The sequence below is a fragment of the Manis javanica genome, chromosome 11, assembly GCF_040802235.1.
Source record: "Manis javanica isolate MJ-LG chromosome 11, MJ_LKY, whole genome shotgun sequence".
Classification (NCBI taxonomy): domain Eukaryota; kingdom Metazoa; phylum Chordata; class Mammalia; order Pholidota; family Manidae; genus Manis; species Manis javanica.
The window spans coordinates 106,517,723-106,538,022 of NC_133166.1; the positions used below are offsets into that span (position 1 = coordinate 106,517,723).

At 46.4% G+C, this 20,300-nt stretch overlaps 2 long non-coding RNA genes across 12 annotated transcripts in view; both read left to right on the forward strand.

The window, feature by feature from the left end:
* The window catches only part of LOC108388187 (uncharacterized), a 65,851-nt gene extending 57,136 nt beyond the window's left edge, over nucleotides 1-8,715 (forward strand). For 3 of the 11 annotated variants that reach the window (XR_012122992.1, XR_012122993.1, XR_012122998.1), the window contains 3 exons: nucleotides 928-997; nucleotides 2,956-7,001; nucleotides 8,411-8,711. This is a non-coding gene — a long non-coding RNA (uncharacterized lncRNA). The other 8 variants (XR_012122994.1, XR_012122995.1, XR_005057666.2 and 5 more) reach the window with 7 other exon arrangements.
* A 1,973-nt stretch (nucleotides 8,716-10,688) lies between these two features.
* Nucleotides 10,689-17,730, forward strand: LOC140844345 (uncharacterized). Its single transcript, XR_012122481.1, has 3 exons — nucleotides 10,689-10,883; nucleotides 16,045-16,118; nucleotides 17,674-17,730. It is a non-coding gene; the product is annotated as an uncharacterized lncRNA (long non-coding RNA).
* The last annotated feature ends 2,570 nt before the right edge of the window (nucleotides 17,731-20,300 follow it).

Sequence of the window (20,300 nt, forward strand, 5' to 3'; positions counted from 1 at the left end):
GTCTCCGGAAATAGATGGAGCTGCGAGCCAGCAGCTTGGCTGTTTGTGGTAACAGGCCCTGCCTGCGGGGCTGCGTCGGAGGCTGCAGGCGCCCCGTCTGCTGGAGCTGGGCGCTGACCTCCCCTCTGTGTCAGCCGCCCTGCAGGGGAGGTGCATCCTCGTAACGTGCAAGGCAGGTCATGTAATTAAATGAACTGGGTTCGGCCGGGCTTGACTGGGAACCCGGAGGAGTCACGAGGAGTCACAGCCCAGGGCGCTTGGTCCTCACCCGCGGCGCTCACTGCCTGGTGCCTCCTCGGGGCCGAACGACCACGTTAGCTCTGCCGTCCCTGCGCTGCCATGGCTCTCATTACAGTCAACGAGCTGTTAGCATTTCCATTAGGGGATTTTTTTTAAGGGTTATAACGTAGTCATAACAATCATTTGTTTTAGCTGAGACTCCGGTAGCAGGTGAGTAGCCCTGCCGCTGCTTTGGCTCCTCATGTCGCTTGGGGAGTGTGAGCGGGTTCCCCCGATGTTCGGAGCACACGGACGGAAATGTGGCACGCTTAGGAACTAGGGTTTCCCCCATTTGCTTTTCTTTAATGACATTGGACGATAGCTCTACTGGGCCAGGCAAGGTAGGACCATCAGGAACCCCAAATGGGGTCAGAACCGCCGCGGGGGAGAGGCTCTGGAAGGAGTGCGTGGGGACGCCGGGAGGCCCCGGGGCTGGCGTTGGCCCAGCTCATCGGCAAAGGCCGGGACCCAGGCAGCCCCAGCAGCGAGCAGGGGGGTCCTCGGAGGGTGAGTTCATCCAAGTGTGTCAGGGGCCTGGGCTTCGGGAAGGGCCCCCCAGCGGCCTACAGGTTTTTACCCCAGAGCAGTTTCCTGGGTTACCCTCGCCTTGGAGGGGGAAGGATGGAAAAGACACGTTTCTTCCTCAAGGAAGTCAAGCTAGAAGTGACAGGAGTGAAGACAAGTAGCTGCACACCCCGCGAGCGCTCCAAAGAAGCAGGTGCGTGTGCTCGGGGGCTTCGGGGTGGAGGGGAGGCGTGGTCCGCATGGGACCAGGTGGGGCGGTCAGGCCTGTGGGGCGGGGTGCAGGGTCGGGGGCTTCCAGGCCACGGTGCCAGGGGCAGCGAGCTTGGGCGGTGTGGCAGCCGCCTCCTGAGGACCCCCCGCGGGTGCGGGCAGCACATCAGACACCCGGGCATCTGCCCGCACTGCCACGCTGCACCCCTGCCCACATCCCATCCTGTGCCAAGCCCTGTGGCTCCACCCTGGGGAGACCCCTTGGAGGTGCACCCGCCGCCCTCCACGACCACCTGCGTGCAGACTCAGCCGGTGCCCGGAAGGCTGCGGCGGCCCCGACCTGGCCCTTCAGCCTCCCGCCCTTCCCCTTCCTCCCCTGTCTCTGTGTAACAAGTACCCCCACAGTCAGCTACCTAAGACCGCAGACACTCCTAGGAGGGTCAGAATGTGCCAGCGGTTGCCCAGTGGGATAATTTTAGCTGAGAGGGCCTGGCCCAAGGCCTCAGGACATTGCCCCCAAGCATTCGGCGGGAGCTGCAGCCCGCGTCCAGGTCACTCCCATGGCAAACAGCAAAAGGTGGTGCCTCACCTTGCAGCCTTTCCACGGTTCTGCTCCTACCTGGGCAGCTGACTGTCCCTGGAGTGAGCACCAGGCTGAAGCCGCAGGGCTTTTATAACCTAACCTCAGAAATGAAAGGCCGTCACTTCCACCACATTCTGTTGGTACGATTCTAATCTGGTACAATATGGGCATAGGGCAGGGGCTTTTTGAGAGACATCTGGGAGGTCCTTTTCTAAACATATATATATATTTCATTGTGGTAAAATATACATAATATAAAATTTACCATTTTAACCATTTTAATCTGTATAGTTAAAGGCATTAGATGCATTGGCACCTGATGGATGTCACCACCATGTGTCTCCAGACTTTTATGCATCTTTCCAAACTGGTCTGTCCCCCCTCAACAACTCCCCATCCCCTACCCCAGCTCCTCCTCCCTTATGTTTTTGATGACTCTATGTAATTCGTGTAAGTGAAATCATACAGTATTTGTCCTTTTGTGACTGGCTTATTTAGCATAATGTCCCCAAGGTCCAACCACATCATGGCATTTGTCAGAATTTCATTCCCGTTTGGGACTGAATAACCTTCCACTGTATGTGTACCACGTTTGGTTTATCCGTTCGTCTGTTGATGGATGATTGGGTTGTTTCTACCTTTTGGCTGCTGTGAGTCATGCTGCTGTGCACATGGGTGTGCGACCATATGTATAAGCCCCTGCTGTCAGTTCTTTGGGGTGCACACCAAGAAGTGGCTGGATCATGTGATCATTCTCCATTTAATTTTCTGGGAAAACACCACACTGTCCTCCCCAGCGGCTGCACCATTTTATATTCCCGTTAGAGGTGCTCAAGGGTTGTGATTTCTCCACATCCTTGTCAGCACTTGTTGTTTTCTGTTTATTTGTTTTTTCACTTTACTTTTTAATAATTCCCATCCTCGTGTGTATGCAGTGGTATCTCACTGTGCTTCTGATTCGCGTTTCCCTAGTGACTAGGGATGGTGAGCATCTTCTCATGTGTTTCTTGGTCATTTCCATATTTTCTCTGAACAAATGTCAACTCAAGTTCTTGCCCATTTTTTAAATTGGTTTGTTTTTTGTTCTTGAGTTGTAGGGTTTTTTTAATGTACCTAGGATATCAATCATTTATCAGACACATGATTTGCAGACATTTCCATCCAGTTAGGGGGTTCCACGTGAAGACAACAAAGGCTTTGCTTTGGGACCAGGACAAACTGGTCCCAGCCAGTCCCAACCAGTGCAATGAACAAAGCTAAGAACAGCTCAAACCAGACCTCGTCACAATCTCAATAAAATAAAACTATGGTTTTGCTCCCCACCCCCTGGGCTTTTTCTGTGTGCATTCTGGGAAAAGACGCATGCACCAAGAGGAATGGGTGAATAACTAGAGCTGTCAATCAAATGACCTCACCCTGTCCGTCAAAGAGGCTCCTCCCAGCCAGGAGATGGTAAGTGGACCTCCCCTAAAAGTTTGGGGCCTTCCTCTGCCTTGACTCTGGCCTGCTCCTCCCTGGGAGTGTCTGCAAATACCGCTTCCACCCTGCCTCGCTGTTGTGTCTGTGCCCTTCAGTGCTTTGTTTCTGCACCCGTGTGAGGACCGAGAAGAGCCAACTCTCCCTAACCGAGGTCGAGGTTCTGCGTGCTGGGGCCCTGAAAGTGCTTGCACACAGGACCTGGATTCTTGTCCCAGGCAGAGGATGGGAAGGCCTGTGTCCAGCCAGCCGTCACCTGCAGCTGTGTGCGTGGGGAGCCACCGAGCTGAGCCCAGCCAGGCCGCCTCAAACGCAGCCCGCGCCGTCCTGGGGCCTGGGGGTGGTTTGCTCCGCGGCCCTGCGGTGGCACGAGCTGACTCAACGAACTGCCCCGGCGGAGCCCCGGGGCCTGTGTCGTAAGGCCGTGTTTTGCATCAGTCTAGCCACTCTACATTGTATGCTGTGCGATTATGCAGCACTTGCCCCATTAAACCTTCGTTAGGCGATGAAAAGCCAAGACCCTGATGTCTTCCACATTAAGGTCTAATGATGAAACAGGCTTAAATAACCACATAAGTAAGTGGTATAATTACAAATTGAGATAAAATCCCTTTTGCAGAGTTCTGCGAGTGTAAACAAGGAACCCTGACGTAGGCCGGGGAGTCGGAAGCTCTGCTGTGGAATCTGGACCGAGACCTGCAGGGCGAGCACTGCCTTTCCCGGCAGGGCCCGTGGACGCTCTCGGCGGCTCGCGTGCTGTTCTAAGGGCTTGGAAAGTTCTGACTTGCCCACTCCTCACGACGCCCCTCTCACCGGCGACCAGCCCAGAAGAGGGGGGGTTGTCGGCTGAGGCCAAGTCCTCGGGCAGGGGGAGGGCCTCGGGCAGCTGAAGGGTGCCCAGGGGCAGAGAGCCCGTGGGGTGGGAAGCGCGGTGCGGCTGGGAGGGCAGCGCGGGAGGCCTCTGTCGGCCTTGCCAGGACTCTCCATCCTACCGGATGACAATGAGAAGTCTCTGATGGGTCTTACATAGGACAGGGAATGGGTGCTATGGCCAGATTAGCATTTACTGCCAAGAATCCAGGTTGTCCAAAGGAGAATGAATTAGAAGGGCCTAAGGGGGATAAAGGGGGTTCAGTAAGGGGGATCTTGTGATAAACCAGGCATGAAATAATAGTAACTTAGGCAAGAATGACAGGCGAGGAAATGGAGACAAGGGGACATATTTGAGCAGTTATCAGGAGAGGAGATAAGATCTGCAGAGTTTTAATAGAGACATTCATATTATTTATTAGCTTCTCTGTTGAGTACCAACAGCTTACAGGTGTTCTATGGGACCCCCTTCCTGGGCTTCCTAGAGGAGGCACAGAGCTTGGAGAGGAAGCGGGTTTCTGGTTTAGCAACTCCTTTCGGCGGAGGAGAGTGCCAGAGGCATGGGGTGGGTGGGGGGAGGCTGGAGAGACTGCCGTATGGCTTTGTACCACTTGGAAACAGGAACTTGAAAAATATACATGCATAACAATTCCACAATTTGTGTATGGAAAGCTGCAATATTTTAATATTGCTTTTGAAATATCATTTTAGATTTCCATGAAGGAATCAATGACTCACGGAGAATACTGAATAAGCTGGAGAGATGTCTTCAGTGCTGGGGCCTCCCACAGGGACTTAGGATGGATTGCATGTCGCTTTCCCAAGGCTTAGGAGGGTATTAGGTCCTTCTATGCTCACTTAATGTTCCCTCTTCTTAGAAGCTGCTCCCACCTAAGTGTGTGCTAAACCCAGAATAGATGCAAATTTGGGGAAGTTTAAATATATTCTCTTTGCCTCCTGTATTTAAAGGAAATCTGATTTGGGTTTTGAATGCCTTTTGGGATGTATTAGAATATTTTAGGTGATAAACAGATAAGGAATAGTCTGCTTCTGTTAGGTTTTTCCTGGGCATTTTAAATGTTGAATTTTCAAATAGAATTATTTGATTATAATTCAGAGATACTGGTATGATTTTGATACCTTTAATAGAGAGCTTTCTAAGATAAAAAAATGGGAATATGCCTAACATATAAGGCATTTCTGTCAAAAGCATAGTTTTACTATTAAAGTATGAGGTTCAAAATTCCGGTTATAAAATAAGTAAGTCATGGGATGTAATGTACAGCATGGGGACTATTAATACATATTGTAAAAAAAAGATATTATTTAAATATATGTGCATCACACATGTACATGTAAGTTTCTTGTGGCTGCTGTAACAAATTGCTACAAACGGGATGGCTTGAAACATTACCCGTTCATTCCCTTAGAGTTCTGGAGGCGTAGTTGGAAATCAGTTTCACTGGACTGAAATCAAGGGGTCGGCAGAGCCGTGCGCCCTCACCTCTTCCGGCTTCCAGAGGCGCGCTGCTTGCATGGCTGGGCTCGGGTCCCCTTCCCCCGGCTTCACAGCCAGCAGGACACCCGCCTCCTCTGACCTTCCGCCTCCTTCCCTCAGACGGCTTTCTTCTCTCTTCTGCCAAACGCCCCTCCGCCCTCCTCTCCCAAGGGCATGTGTGACGTCATTAGGGCCCACCCAAACCATCCAGGATTATCTACCCATCCCAACATCCACAACTGAATCCCATCTGCCAAGGCCATTTTGCCAACATACGGTGGCACCCACAGGTTCCGGGGGTTAGGACCCGGGTGTCTTTTCCTGCCGTTATCCAACCTGCCCCACAGCGTGTAGTGTTGCCCAATTCCGTTGAGTAGTGCATTTGTGCACTGAGGGAAACTAACCATTTTTTTTATTGCGGTAAAACATGCATAAAATGTACCATTTTAGCCATTTTCGGTATTGTAAATTCATTGATAATGAATTACATTCACAGAGTTGTGCAACCACCGCTGCCCATCTCTGGGGGCTTTCACCGTCCCAGACTGAAGCTCTGTCCCCATTGAACCCTGACGCCCCCTCTCCCGCCCCCAGCCCCGGACAAGCACCGGCACATTCTGTCTCTGATTTGGTGACTCTAGGAACTTGGCATAAGCGGAATCATACAGTATTTATTCTTTTATGGCTACATTTTTAAATGATTTTTTAAAACTTAATCTTCATATAGATATTCTCAGATTGTTTAATTTGCGGTGTCAGTGTGGGTCAGGGCAACATGGAATGTGGAGCTAGATGCAGTTACAAAGCAGCAGCAGCCTTCTTTGCCTTGAGAATTTCCAGGGATAATGGCTAGAACCCGCCAGAGACCTTGACTTCTATCATTCCCATACAGAGAAAGAATCTTAAAATTTACTTTAAAAAAACAGGATCCATGTGAATGGCAGATACTGTTTGTGAAAACATTGTGTCTTGCCAATGGGTTTCAGCCCCGGGCAAGTTCGCTGTGGATTCAGTGTGACCAAAGAAATCCACAGCAAAACGTTCTTTGGGGTGGAAGGGTTTGTTACCCGGCTTGTTCTCCCGGCGGGTAGTTGGAGCACTAGCCTCTCTGCCTCCGCCCAGAGCACCAGGACGAGCTCTCCACATAGCGCAGTGATAGCTTATTGCCTACAGGTGTGGAAGCGGCCCCCCAGCAACAGGCCAGTTACATCATCAGGTGGTTTAAGTTCAGTGAGGATCCTGGCCATAGGAACCCCAACTTCCCCACACATTGTCAGGGTCCTCATCCCCCCATTTGATTTCTCTGTTAAAACTTTTGGATGCCAATGGGATTGGCCCACAGCACGGGTCCAGGAGGCAGGTCCCCAAGTCTGACTCCACTTATGTGAGGTTCCCACAGGTCGGCAGAGTCGGACCCGTGGGACAGACACAGAGCTGTGAACAGGTTCTGCCTCGGACCCGCTTGGCACCCCCTGCACACCTAGCTCTTTGGTCTTACAGCCCTCCCGGGCACATTTCTATTGGACGGCACACTCTAGAACTCGCCCTGCTATGAACCAGGTGACTAGTTATTTGCATATTTCTCCATGGGTGGAGGGACTGAATGACCTCCTGGAGGTGTGGCTGGAATTCATCTGAAGTGCTGCAGAGGCCCTGGAACTATAATTTCTCCTGGGCCACCCAGTTGGAGTCGGACATTGTCTTTATCATGAAGCATTTTTTTTTTGTCTACTCTGTGACATGAATGAGAGATATAGTAAGCTAAGAAATATGTTTTACTGTGGAGGCAAAATAGAAGATATCAATCTCCCTTTTTTTCTAGGAGAACTTTGGGTGGAGAATTAAAATCTCCATAGTCATTGCTGTTTATGGCAGGCTTTGTGTTTAGGGCAGATTTTGTGTTTGGGCCTGAGATTGATCAAGCCTTCAGGGAACCTCCAGATTCTGGGTGTAAAAAGCCTGTTTTTGTTGAAAAGAAAAAGAGGCTCAGGACATTTTTACAATGCTGACATTAAGTAAGCACAAATTACAGGCAAATAGGATTCCTCTGCGCATGCAGTACTGACTCTAGAGTTGAAACAGCTTTGGTAATATGGCTACTTTATTTGGTACTTGGGAGGGTCAAACTGAGATACTTGTGACTAAGACTCAGCTGGCGTGAACTTCTACAACTTTTGCATTAATCCACAAAGATTCTTTTTTGTCCCTTTGTGGGCCCTTTGTGGGGTGGGGACTGCAGGGGTGGGGGGCAGAGGGGTGAGGAGTGGGTGGGGTGTGGGGCGGGTCTCCTCTCTGCTTGATTTTTTCTTGCTGTCCCTGGGATATCAACTACTGATGGGAAAAAATCACTGTCCTATGGTCTAAATACAGGCAAAATAAATATAAGTCAGAGGAGAAATTTAGAGGAAAGGAAACAAGAGCAGCTGGAGGTGGGGAAATTGTTGGGGGGGAGTCCCTGACATCACGAATCCTTCACTGGCGTCCTGATGTTCTTCCCACTAAAGGGAAGTGCGAATAAGGGTGAGCGGAGGCCTGACCGCCAGGGTTGCGGCAAGAGACACACATGATGAATGGTGGCTCTTTCTGGAAAGTGCTTTATGTTACAATTTTAAACTTAACTTCGCTGAGGATTTCAAGCAAAAAGCATACCCTTCATCCATGTGCTTCAACTTTTTTTGCTCCTCAGTTCACCTGGCCCATTTTCAGGCAACAGGGGTCACTCCAGAAGATAGATTATTGACTCACACTAAAATATTACTACCAGAGATGGTAAGGCTGGGTCAATTCTAGAAAAATGAAATTGGTGTTTATCCTAGTCACTGGGAAGAGTTTCAGCAAACACAAAATTGCAACGATGCATGTCCCCCAGTCATGCATAAACAAATCAGGTCACCAAATAAGTTGTGTTTTCAGTTCACTGTGTTTATATGCAGACCTTGACCTCTTCTCCCCTTTCTTCCTGATTATAGGTACGTCTGCCTCCAAAGGCACCGTGTGTGCGTGAGGAGTCAGAGGGCTGGCTGGGCACTGGCTTTTAACTACAGACAGTGAGAGGTTTCGCCTCTTCTGTAAGCAGAAGCGGAAGAGCCCTGGAAGCAGCTCCGTGGCCCTGCATCCTGAGGATTGGCTCACCCTGCCGGGTGATTTCCACCTGGGCCTTCGCCTCTGGTAGCCTTTCCTGAGAGTAGTGGGTCTACAAGTGTCTAGTGGGTGCCCAAATAAAGTGTGTGCTCGGTGCATATACAAAAGTAAAATGCTCCTTTCTCCATCTTTATCTCATCCCCCTTCTATATTTTTTTGCATGTTTGGTATCATTCCTAAGATAGTAGTGAAGCTTCACAGTTCCTTCTGTCCACAGTCCTGGTGCCCAAAAAGCTCTGTAAGCCAGAAGTTATTTTGTAATTCACTTGGTGACTGTGGATAAAGTGAAGGTGCCTGTGGCCAGGATTCTCACCTGGCCCTGGTTGGCTAGCTCACTACACGTGTGGGCAATACGTTACTATTGACTCTATATGAAGAGCCCCACCCAGTGCTTGAGGCTACACAGTGGCAGGGCTGCAGGAGAGCAGAGACTGGAGTGGTGGCAGCACTGAGGACAGACACTGGGACTGCTGCCGGGCAGAGGGGCCCAGAGGCAGAGACCCGCTTGCTGTGTGCAGACTCGCTCTGCGTGGACAGGATTCTAGTGACTGACCTGCCACCGTGGAAATAAGGTTGGGTATAACCCTTTCACTCCAAGAACCTTCCACTGTCACTTTTTGGTCTCATTGAATCCATAGTGAACTTTCCTGGGGCTGAAACCCTCAGGCAAGACGGTGACTCTGCCTGAACTGACCTGAACAATGTGTGGCTACGTACAATTTTTATTTAGCTCAATTACTGTGAGTCATCAGAATAAGCAGACAGTTCTCTGCAGAAGTCTCGATGTGTTTCAGGACAGGGTGCTGCCCTCGATGCCCCACTGGGAATGTTATGGGATGTATGGTGTATGTTCTCTGTTATTTTGCCAAAATCTGAACAATTCCAAAGGCACGGTTGATTCTGGATTTCAGGTGAGGATTTGGGGCCTGTAACTGTGTGCACTTTATGGATGAATGCATAGACACAGGTTGAGGGTCCGGACCAGAAGTGTTTTTCCTGATAAGGGCGTGTGATCACAGGATCCTGGAGTCCACTGCAGATCCCAGTGACTCTGACATTGACCTCACCGGAATGTGGGCTTCCTAACTTGCAGGGCAGGGCAGCCCCCCGAGTGGAGACCGCCTGAGCCCCCACTGACTCCCCACCTTAGGTTAAAGGCAGGTAGGAGGAAGGACAAGTAGGAGGTTGTGGATAAAGTGAAGGTTCCTGTGGCCAGGATTCTCACCTGGCCCTGGTTGGCTGGCTCACTGCACACATGTGGGCAATACGTCATTACTGACTCCATAAAAAGAGCTCTGCCCAGTGCTCTGGGTGACATGGTGGCATGCCTGTAGGGCTGCAGGAGAGCAGAGCAGAGGCTGGAGTGGTGGCAGCACCGAGGACAGAGGCCCAGAGGACGGCTGTGCGGGCAGAGGGGCCTAGAGACAGAGACCAGCTTGCTGCAGGCAGACTTGCTCTGAGTGGACGGGATTCTGGTGATTGACCTGCCACCATAGGAATAAAGTTGGGTATAAACCCTTTCACCCCAAGAACGTTGTACTGTCATTTCTTTGGTCTCATTGAATCCATAGAGAGCTTACCCAGGGCTGAAACCCCTTGGCAAGACAGAGGTTAAAGGCAGGTCGGAGGAAGATGTGAGGGGCAAACCAGAGACAAAGGGATTGAGAGGCTCTGTGCACCTTTGTAAGAAAAGCCTCGTGGTCTAGAGCCTCACCGGATACTTAGGATGGGGAATTCACGGCTGAATTCTAGAAATTAATATTTACTTTTTAGCCATGTAAAATCTTTTTTGATAATAAAAAGTTGTAAAATCATGTTAAAATAATGATTTTTTTACAATTAATGGAAGCAGCTACCCTATTCTGAATACAAGGGAGAGGGAAATAGGGAGAGAAATGTGAGTCTGAAAATCATGAATTAACTAGATTTCCAGGGTCTTCCCTGTCCTGATGTAACGGTGAAATCACAGTAATGAGAATGAAATGGTCGGAAACAGTGCGAACAGGTGGCCTGGCAGCCGAAACGCTTCACAAGAGCTTCCCTCTGCTTTATCCAACGTCGTCACAATGTTTCTTTTCTACTCAACGCTTAACAAATAAACCTGGTACAACTCTGAAGGATTTTGCTAATAAACTTTTGCATTTTCTGTTCTCTCAAGGATGCAAAGCCGCAGCATCCTGTCTGCCAAGGGGCCTGGATGTCCGTCATGGCGTTTACCCTGTAGCTGCAGAATGGCCCACGCAGTGTTGCTTCTGGAGTTTTTCGATTGACTCTGGGGACACCGAGTGTCCCTCGACTCCAGTAAGTAACGCCAGGGGCAGGGGTAGAGACGGATCTGACAGGCCCGGGCACTAACAGCGTCTCAGCCGCCTTTCTCCGGGGAAGGCTATCCATCAGTACAAGGAATCTGCTGCAGCCGACGAGGGAGACGCGGGAGTAACATCCTTTTCTCTTCCATCGACAGGGGCAATAACTCCTCACTCCCTGGGGACAGATTGTAAAAGCCAATCGCCAGGAGCTGTGAAGCAGGGAGGGTAGAGGAATTGAAAATTAAAGAGGGAGTGGAAATTTTGCAGAACGCTTTAGTGAGATGGAATCAACCATCAAATGTCAGTCTTTTAATTGCCTTGTTGTTGACACGGGGGTTTGCAAACGTTGGTTTTGATTGCTTAATTTTTCACGCTGATTATTAAAATCATGTACATTATATAAACGTGGTTTACCCTTTATATGTTTTACTAGGGCATGTTATAATATGCTGATATGTAATATCTGGGCATGTTTGAAGTCATCATTGAAAGTCTTTATTGACAATATATTTTGAAATATCGCTATGAAGAAAGATGCCCGGGGGCGTCTGAATACTTCGAATGTTGTCTGATGTCTTCGTCTCCTGTGTACCTGCGTGTTGATCGCGGTAGAATGTGAGGGTGTTCGGTTTATGCATATCACATACCAGGTTTTTCAACAGTTAAGAATCTCTGTTTTCGAATAATCTTCAAAATGACTGAAATGCTGGGCAGGCAGCAGTCTTGTGCGGCAGCCCGTGCTGGACGGGAAGGTCTTCAGGTCTGCAGTTTAAGGAGAGCTTCTCATTCCTGGCACCGCCCAGGTAAATGAGTTTTCAGGGCCCAGACGTTGCTTTGAATTACATGCAGCAGAAAGGAAGATTTAGCTTTTAAGAAAATCATGCCATTCGGAAACAGATGCCTTTGAATGCCGCCTGCTCTATAGGCACTTACTTAGTTTTTAAACTGGGTCTGGTGTTTAGTTAAATCTCCTGTGGACTCAGTTCACTGAAGGTGACAGTACTCACTCGAGCTCAATGAGGAGACGCGACAGTAAATTTTTCAGGCAGCGACAGGAGATCTTGTTATAGGAGTCAGAGCGGGGGTCAGGGCAGAGCCTGTTGAAGATTGAGGAAAAGAGAAGTAAATTCATTCTGCTCTGAACACTTTGTCAAGTGCCAGCAGCTCACCATTGAGAACTAGTCACCCGTTCTAGTCTACGGCCCTAGAGGTCACTCCTTCGATATAAATCACAGCCCCGCACGGGCGCAGCAACCTATTGCCACTCGGGATGAAATAAAAAAGAGGAATGTGGTTCTTGGAAGGGAAATGACTCCGGATCTCCCCCCACATGTTGCTGTTTAATGCAATATGTGGTTAGATATTGATCTCTCGAATCAAGTCATTAAAATGTGCAGTTTTTGTTTATTGGAATGAAGCAATTAAACGGTTCAGTATGCCGGACCTTACCTTTTCTGATGAAAACTATTGATTTCTTGCCACAGCTTTATAAGCGACAATGTTTTTGATTACTCTTGACAAACCTCCTTGGAGTGTTAATTAAAATTGTACCAGATGAGCAGGTGTGGGAGATCATTAGATCGGCCGGATCACACATCCACACTTCATATTACGCAGCCTTGCATAATGAATAGGGCACAAGAGGGGAGAACAATATCTTCATCAGCAGAATTAGCATCTTCGCTTTTTGAGAGGCTAGGTGACTTTCCATTTTCTGAGCAGTTGCTCTTGGGTCGCTGGCTGGCTCCTAGCTCCTACGTTTCATCCCGCTTTGTAGGTCTTGCTTTAATTTTTTCAGTATCTATTGGGTGGGTGGCTGTTTCTGTTTCCGAGGTAGCAAATACTTAAACACATATTTATACAGAAAATTGAGGAATCAGATAAGGCTCTTCCAGGCTTATGTAGATGAAGTCATGAATATTAATATGATTCCATGTAACACTTCAAATATCCCCTCAGTAAGATATCTTCAACGTGATTTGAAGAACTGTTTTACTGCTTTGGGGACTTGCATGAAATATGATTGTTTAGGAAGATGCTTTCTGGAACCCTACCTGTTCATTTATAGTCACACTTTCACTTGTAGCGATTGGAAGAGCGTTTCATTTTGAAAATTAAAAAATAGCTCAATGATAATTTATAAAACAGGCAAATGATCTTCATCTTTCTTAGAAAGTAATTATCTTTACGTTAATGGTATTATTTTATGAAGCTTGATTTAATTAGTATTTCATTAGTGTAGGCATTGAGGAGGACTTTTTTTGGTTTTTGTACAATGCAGAGAATTTGAGTCACTGAAATTAGATTTGAGCTACTCTGTGATCTGGTGTCTGTAGATAGCAGGGCAGCTTGTGTCTCTCAGATTCATAGCCCCTGAAAAGAACTTGAAGAGGTCACCTAATCCAATCTCCTGCTGCCAAAGGAGCTGTTTAAAAATGCACTATTTTTCATTAGTCTGGAATTTTAAAAAGGATTAATGAATTTAGAAATGTATTATTTACAATGTTCTGATCATGTATATCTAACTGGAGCTGTTAGGCTTTGAAATGATAAGCCCTTTTTTTTTTAATCTTAACTCTTAGTAGAATGTTTGTGGTTTATGAAGTGCCATTCCATTTATAGTCCTTTATTCAGTCAACAACTAAGTTTTATATCTCAGGAAAACATTTTGTAATTTTTTAAAGAAACCTCTGGCCCAGTGTTCTCCACTCAATAACATTTTTATGTTCTAATCATTTAAAGCTATGCTGTTATTTCACAGCCTCTGCTTGTGGGCAGCTTCTGGCATAAGTAAACCCCAAACTGATCGTTTATTTTGCAGGTGAAGAGAAATGTGGGGTTTACATAAAAGCGTCAGTGCAGTTTGCTAGCACTGAATTTAATCCACTCTTTGTACAGGCCCCACAGTTACTAGCAGCCACCGAAATACTGTAAATGATAAATACTGTAAATGATAAACATAGAAGAGTTTTGCAGGATCTCAGAATTTTAATCTTGGAAAGTCTATCTGCTTATTTCTTTATCTGTATAACAAACCATCCCAAAACTTATGGTCTAAAACAAAGAAATCATTAATTTTGTTCACGAATCTTCAGTTTGGGTGAGGTTCATCGGCGGGGGCAGCTGGACTCGGGGACAGAGGACCCGCTTTCAAGTCGGCCTGCTCATTAGGCTGGCACGCTGGTGGCAGGAGCTCAGCTGGGGCCGTGGGCCAGGGGCCTCTCCGCGCGGGCCTCCCCTTAGGCTGCTTGGGCTCCCTTCCAGCATGGCGGGCAGACCCCAGGAGTGCAGGCGGCACATTTTACAGATTCTAGCCTCAGGGGTCCCACAGCATCACTCCTGCCAGGCTCTCGGTGGAGGCAGTCGTAAAGGTCTGCTCGGGGCCAAGGAGAGGGGACAGACCTACCCACTGAAGGGAAGGGCATCAGGGCCGGAGACCCGGAAAAGAGACTGTAGGATGAGAGACGTCATGCCCATCCGGGGGGCTACAATCACTACAGAAACCATTTGTTCCACCCCTTTGTATAACATACTATTTTGAATATGATTTAATTTGGGAAGTAAAAAGTGAATGGAAAAATCAAATAAGGTTCTAATGAGTCCACTGTAGCTAAGCTTTAAAGAATATGCTTTGCACTGTGTTTTATTTCAGAGAAAAGGGCATAAATATAAGTCACTTTAAATGAGATAATGAGTGTGGAAGCACTTTGAAATCTATAACCTGTAATGTAAGACGCAATGGGAAATAAAAACCATGGGTCGCTTAAAAAATCATAACAATTGTTTAGTCGATATCTGCTTTGTCATCTTGGAAAATAAGTTAGGTTCTGATGAAAAGCAGCATCATTGTTTCAGAAAATTCTGCTGGGTCATTTTTGTTGTTGCCAAGCATTGTTGCATCAGAAACCCATGGGTGATGTGTTCGGGGTTGGAGTTTGCTGAAAGCTGAGATTGCTGCATTGTAGAACTATATATCTGTGATCTTAAGAAGTCCCCACATTAATTCCATGAATATTTATTGGGCTTTCATAATGTGCCAGGCGCTGTTCTAGGCACTTTACAAATTAACCTCAGAGTGGCACTTGGAATGTACACAATAATGTAGGTTTAAATTTTATTCAACATTTCTCTGTGTTCTTTTCTTTTGAATGATTGGTTATGGTTTCTATTTTAACATGTAATCCTGAAAAGAATTAGGGGATAAAGACAATTTTTAGAAGCTATTAGAAGGTTTATCTTACTTTTGGTACATAATTAATTCAGAAATGGAATGTGGAGTGCTTGGTATAAATTGTTCAGTTGAACATAGAGATTTCTCTCCAAAAATCAGCTTATTTAGCCATTTATTAATGTATTTATAAAAACATTGTTGTGGGTCCTTATTTGCTAATATAACAACTTCACGTAGTTAGTTTTTCAGTATACGTTGTCTAATAATTTCCCAGCCAAACCTTTGTTGAAACAGTATGTTGTACTAGGCACCTTTGTACGCATTGTCTCATGTTATCCTTAGAAGAAATCTAAGGCAGTGTATTATATACCCACTTCACAGATTTGACTAGCAAGTTCTCATCACTGCTTGGCTGTGCGATTTTCCTCCCCTTTATCCTATATTTCCTTACCTTAGCTTTCTTTCTTTCATAAGGAAGGAAAATGCAATAATTGCAATACTTGTTAGAACCACATGTTATTCGCATCATGTACTCAGAGTTACAGAAATCATAGATTTCATTTACGCACGCAGTTTCTTCCCTTCATTTCTACTGTTCACTGAGATTTGGTAGGACTCCAAACACAAGAGGGAATCTTATGTGTTGGACATGAGCAATTTGAGATCAAGCATATATACATGATCTCATTTCTATGTCTTCTGTGGTAAAGTGAAATTCCATTTACTCAACCATTTCAAACCAACATATTAAAAAAAATACCCACACCAGAGCAGTACACTCATGGGCAGCACTGCCAACTCCAGCTTTGCCAAGCCTGTGACCCATGAGGTCCCATCTCACATCTCACAGATGCTCCGACACAGCCACGCCTGCCGGCAAGGGGGGCAGGGCAGGTTCCTAAGCCCTTCGTTTGCTTCTGCAGGTGCTTGTGTGAATTTTATACATAGGTTGACCTGCCTGGTTCTCTCTCTCTCTTCACAGGGGCATTTCTTGCTCCTGAGTTACTGCTTCGGGCACCAGCAGGATGGTCAGGAAGAGGCCGCTTTGCATGGAAGGTAAGCACACATGTGCACGGGTGCACATCGCACAGTGGTTTGTGCAGGTAGAGGAGAACATGCCTTTGGGGCAGCGTCTCTTCCAGAACCCCAGCTGCTGTGTATTGATTGGGTTTTGTTGGCGGTGTTTTGGCTGCCGCCTGTCGGGCGCACTGCGCACCAGGCAGGCACAGCCCGCCTCCTCTGAGGTCCGGGATGCTCTTCACTCTTTCCTCCATAGCGAAAATCCCTCTTGTCAGCCTTGGTCTTCAAGCTGCCTGGAGGAACTTTGGCATCGTTTCCCTAACTTTTCAAACAGTAAAAGCAAAATTGTCCTTTGATAAAGAAGCTGGAGGACTTTGGCACATAGCCACTGAGGATGCAGGTGACTCAGCTGCGATCTCACAGAATATGCCGCAGAACATTGAAAAGTTCTCGTGAAGGTCCCCAGAGGGCCCGAGGCCCTTTGCTTGTACTGACCATACATCACCTGTCACCCGGCGGCAGTCAGCACTGAACCAAACACAATGGAACATCCAGATGGTCTAAACAAAGCGAACAAATGTTCACTGCTATTAAAAGCTGTTTACATCAACTTCCAGGATTTCATGGAGTGAAGTTTATACTGTGTCACTGCCGAGGCGCTTAGCTCCCTCTGCGGTGAAGACCAGCCTTTGTAAACCCCTGTGGCTGGGGCTCCCCACTTAGTGGGCCAGGAGCTTGAGCTAAGCTAGGGGATCGAATAACAGAACAGATTATGCAGCTTCAGACACTCTAAGTGACTTGCCCCCCTGATTCTGTTTAATTGATCGTCTACTGCAGGCTTGACCCCAGGCCCGGGAAACAGCAGCCCCTCTTCCCTGGTGGGCGTGCATCCCCGGTGGATGGCCGGGAGCTGCTATCTGCCTCTGCAGACAGGGCCTCCGAGCCTCACTGGCTCCTCCCTGGGGAAGTTTACGCAGGGAACAGTTTTGTTTTCTTCCTCTGAGATGCTGTGATATTGGGTCCTGCCTCACAGGGGACTGATATCCACAAGTGGTAAACTGACATTTTGCTGTTTTTTTTTCCTGGGACTTCTTTATGGCATTCCCTTTATGAATTTTAGACACAGTGCCTACATTGTTAAAGATTTGCTGTGTTACCATTAATAACTACTAATATGAATGATGTCCAGCTTATTTCTTGTGGAGGAAGAATTCAGAAAAACTCTCCCTCTATTCAGGTTAATCACTTCCAATTACTCTTACCACAACAGACCTAAAAAAAGGAGTAAATACTCAAAGCATCCTGTTTATTCATTTGGCCTAAAATTCAAAGGTAAACCAGAAAAGAAAAGACCCTCCTCATGTGTGCAAGCTCAATAGTTAATTTAAATAATTATTTTTTAATACAAATAAATACTTTCAGCACAATGTTATACCATTCTGGGGTTAAATTTTAAACACCTTAAAAATAAACATCCGTGTGTCATTTCTAAGTTATGCTTAAGTTTTCTGATGTAAAGATGGGTGGGCTTGTAAAGGATTAAACTTAAACAGTTGAGAAAATGTGACATTTTTGGCCTGTTTCTTTCCAGAAATAACGTTTAAGTTAAGATCAAGATGGGTACCGTGATGTCATGTGTCATGACACAGAACTGAATTCTGCTGACGGTAAGTAATGTCCCCAAGAGACACTGATGTGTGGCTGTGTGGCTCCCTGTACAGCTGGGCTCCCCGCTGTTGTGTGGACCAACTTTTTTCTTCAGAACTGTCCTAGTACATGAGACCATTTCAGTGAATTTGAGAAGGAACAGGTTTTAATTGCCTGTGTTTTCATGGGGTCATAGGCCTTCTATACATTATCACATGAAATTCATAGTTTTAGCTCCCATGTTGAATTTTAAAGGAAGATATATTGTCCATAAAGAGTTCATTTAGGACAGTATATTTCATGGACTAATACACAAGGAACAGGAAGGCCTTCCCTCAAGAGCTTTTCAGAGTTCGAACCTCTGCTCCGAGGGTAATTCTGGTGCCTGCGGTGCGGAGAGGGCGGCGAGAGGCAGCCGGGCAGGTGCGCCTCCACGATGGGGTGAGGGCCGTGTTTTCACTGCTTGTGGGCCTGTGTGGTGTTTTTTTGTGGGTGTCTTGTAGTGATTGGATGGGGTTTTGAAAAATATGCATAGTACAGATATGAAAATAAAAGGTGACAAAGCAAGAGCTTTGTCACCTTTTGCCAAGGATCAAGCACTGTGCCCACTCTGAGCTGGCCATTCCCAGCCGCCTGTCCGTCCGAGGGTGAGCGGCCCTGCATCCTGTTTATGCTGGTGCAGAGGCCCACATCCGGGCAGGCTTGCCATCAGCGGCAGGGTTTTCCGCACACCCCAGGAGCTCTCTTCCTTAAAATGGCTCATTATTTATCATTTGAGTAAGCCATTGGAATTTTGTTAATTCCTGTTTGCCTTAGCACATGCAAAATGCTATCATTATCTTGGAGATAATGTTAACTTATGAAACTGTTGCCCAGAGTACTAATTAAGTGACCTTTGCAAAACAAACCTGGTCAGGGAGTCTATGAAAGAGAGAAGACGGCTGCCAAATTCACTACCTCCCGGGCCTTTGGGCATATAACCTGAGGTTCACAGCAATGGAGGCCCGTCCAGTTACATGAAGACGTTATTGCACTTTAGCTTGGTTACACTGATGAAAATTTAGAAATCTCGCTCGCTTCAGCCAAATACCAAATCAGCTGAAGCGTAGCTCCTGTCGTCCTCATTTCCTCTCCTCCCTTTTTCCTCCTCAGTATCCAGATTCTTCACCGTTTCTCCTGATCCCTTATCAACACTGAGAGACTGATAAACTACTTCACACTCAAGGGTAAAGGACAGTTGGCTTCATAGTCAGACTTTCCTAGAACTATTTGTGTTTTAAAATCAGATAAAATCCTAAACTAAGGGAATACATTTCTGGAATTTTAGGCTTCTGAAAACTTGGCAGCAGAGGTACTTCTGGAGGCATGCAGACCCTTCCCAGTGCCCCTGTGATTACATCAATTCAGTTGTTTCTTCAAAGGCTTATCTTCATCATATTCTGTAGTTATTAGGTGGTGTGGTGCACCTTTTTTAAAAATTCAAATTTGGACATAGTCCAAGTTGAGATTTCTGTATATAGTGAGAAGCTATGCACTTGAAATGTCTATTAGTCCCTCATAAATCTTCTGCTGAACTTTCTTCTTAATTCTATCAACAGAAGGGATATCCTATTTTCATTTTTTTCTTATTCCTCCTAAAACTATCCTTTCAAACATTTTTGAATTTCATAAAAGCATTTGTATGAATGTTAGATTCTCTCAAATGTTATCGGCTTTTTAAAAAGTACCTATTTTTAAGCAAAAAGCTTAAATGTCACCCGGTTTCCAATTCTCCCCTGTTGGTTTACTCCTATAAGCTGGCAGCAGGTGCACCAGACAGCAAACATCGCTCAGGTAATTTGGGAATGAAAGTGTAAAATGTGCAAAATCAGTGGTGACTGGCTCCTACTGGAAAGCTGACAAAACTGAACATTCTTATGGATAATTGTTGCTTATTAATAATTTTGACTCTGCAACATTTTCAGTGTTTATCTGTAGCTTCTGCCTTAATTATTACACTAAAAGGAGTCTCTTTTGCTTTGTAGTAATTGATGGAGAAATCTTTCCACACATGGCACTCTGATTTATAAAACAGCACAAGATTAAAGCTGGGGAGATTGGATTAATCTGACACTAGGTCTCCCTATAACATAGCTGATATATGGTGCAGTAACAGTAAGCATGTAGTAAAAAGTCGTGGGAGTATATCCCAGTACGATTTCAAAAAAAAAAAGGGAAATACCAAAGACTTAGTAGCTTTGCAAAGAATTAAAAATCTAGCACTTATCTGATGTAGGTCAAAACGCATAAGTCTAAAGGTAAAGATTCTAGGAGATTAAGAAGCTTATGGCTGGAATATTATACTGTCTCATCAGTTTTATTGGGACTTGGGAATGTAGTTAGCAACCAAAGTCATGATCTGTAAGGGGGCTTCTGGCTCTAACATTGTGTGATTTGGCTACTTTCTCAAATTACTTCCCCCTCATCTTTAGATATACACACAGTCTTTTTCCAAATGCCCTCATCATACCAAAGCTCCCCCATTATCAACAGCTTGGAACTATTATATTTAGAATACAGGACAATATTGCA